We start from the raw sequence: 1,844 nt of genomic DNA on the forward strand, positions 1-1,844 counted from the left end.
GATTCGTTTTTTATTTTTTATTTTTTTAAAATTAATGAGTGGCATGATACACGTGGCGGACCACGTAGGATGATGACTGAGTTGACGAGATTGCGGGTGGGACGTGGAGGAAGAGTCACGTGCGCGGATGAGACGGTGGGGTAGGATCGGGTGCGGGAATATTCCGGAAGCTGGTATATGCTAGAGTTCAACGGAGGGTGGATTGTGTCCATTGGTATACTCCCATCCACTATGTGATCCGCCACGTGGCTAGATTTTGAGGGATGTGGTTCTACCTTTCCCTTCGATTAAATGATGACCATACAAAATTACATGCTTAAGGGCTTTTTGACGCGATAATTAAAAAGGATTTTGGTTTCGTATTTGAAAGAGAATTTTTAGAAACATTTAAATGTTAAGCACAAATTTAAAGGATTCTTCGTGATTGTTACTATAATTTAAGTAATATTAGAAATAGATTTTTATTTTATTAGAAAATAAAATATAGTTTTCAACAAAAATTTGAATTTCTCATTTTATTTTTTATTTTTTACTTTCCAAACCCATAAAAAAAATTTCGTTTACTAAATAAAACTAAATAACAAATTATCATGAAAATATGGTAAGAAATAAATAATATAATTTTATTTTATATAAATTCTTATTTAATTAAATATTAAGAGTATAGTTTCCTATTTTTTATTTAATTTGCATTTAAAATTTTTATTAAATATAAAATAACTTTTTACACAAATTAAAATAGAATTGCTTTTTAGAAAGAAAAAAATGTTTTTTTTTTCTAATTTTCATATTATTCTTTTATAAGTTAATTGAATGGTTGAGAATTTTTTATTTAAATGAAAAGATGGGCGCCCTACCAAAAACACCATACATTTGTAAGTCAAAATCTCTAGAAAGTCAATTCAAATATAACATGTTTGTTTTGTGGTTGGTATTTTAAACAATAGTCATGTTTTAAAATTTGTATAAATATTTTGTTTCATTGCACCCAAAAGAATCAATTCAAATATAATGTATTTGTTTTGTATTGTGTGTTCTAAATAGTATCCACATTTTAAAAGTTATATAAATATTTTTCATGGAGTAATGTTTAATTTTTTAAACTCCTCCTTCATGTCACAAATGCTTCAAATGGGAAGATTAACTTCATAACATCAAGTGTTTTGACTTGTCTAAATAATGCACGCGAGTTTAGGAAAAACTTGAGTTTATAACACTTAATTTTCTTAACTAATAATTTAAGTAGGTGATCATAAACTCATAATGGTTGAAATAATTCTTTTGCTTTTTTATTTTTTTTTAATAACACTTTTTATCAAAAAAAAAACACACCATCCATGCATCATGGAAGATTTCCAATTTGCCACAAATTGTAGGAAAAAGAATTAAATTTAATATCTTTTCAAAAAAAATATCAATTTATAGCTTTTTATGATACTAATATTGAAGCTTTTTGGTGTAAAAAGCACAATTATTATATGATTTCTAGCTTTAATGTGTAGCCTTAACAGATGAGGAGATTGTGATTTTAATGGTATAACTAAAAAATTAACTTTTATAGTTGATTACATGATTTCAACAAGTAAGGTAAGGGTCTATTCAATAACTATTTTCGAAAACTACTTTAATATTTTATAAAATAAAAATATATTTAAAAACTTAAAATATTTTTAATTTATTTTTTAATGGTCTAAAATATATTTTAAAAATAATTTTTATATGTGATATTTTTTTTAATTATTTTTTAAAAACAGATTTAAAAAATTAAGTGAAAATAATTAAAAGATATTATTTAAAAAGACATTATTTATTATTTTTAAGAATAAAAAAAATGTTTTACCTAG

This window comes from Vitis vinifera, chromosome 8 (genome assembly GCF_030704535.1).
Source record: "Vitis vinifera cultivar Pinot Noir 40024 chromosome 8, ASM3070453v1".
Taxonomy (NCBI): Eukaryota; Viridiplantae; Streptophyta; class Magnoliopsida; order Vitales; family Vitaceae; genus Vitis; species Vitis vinifera.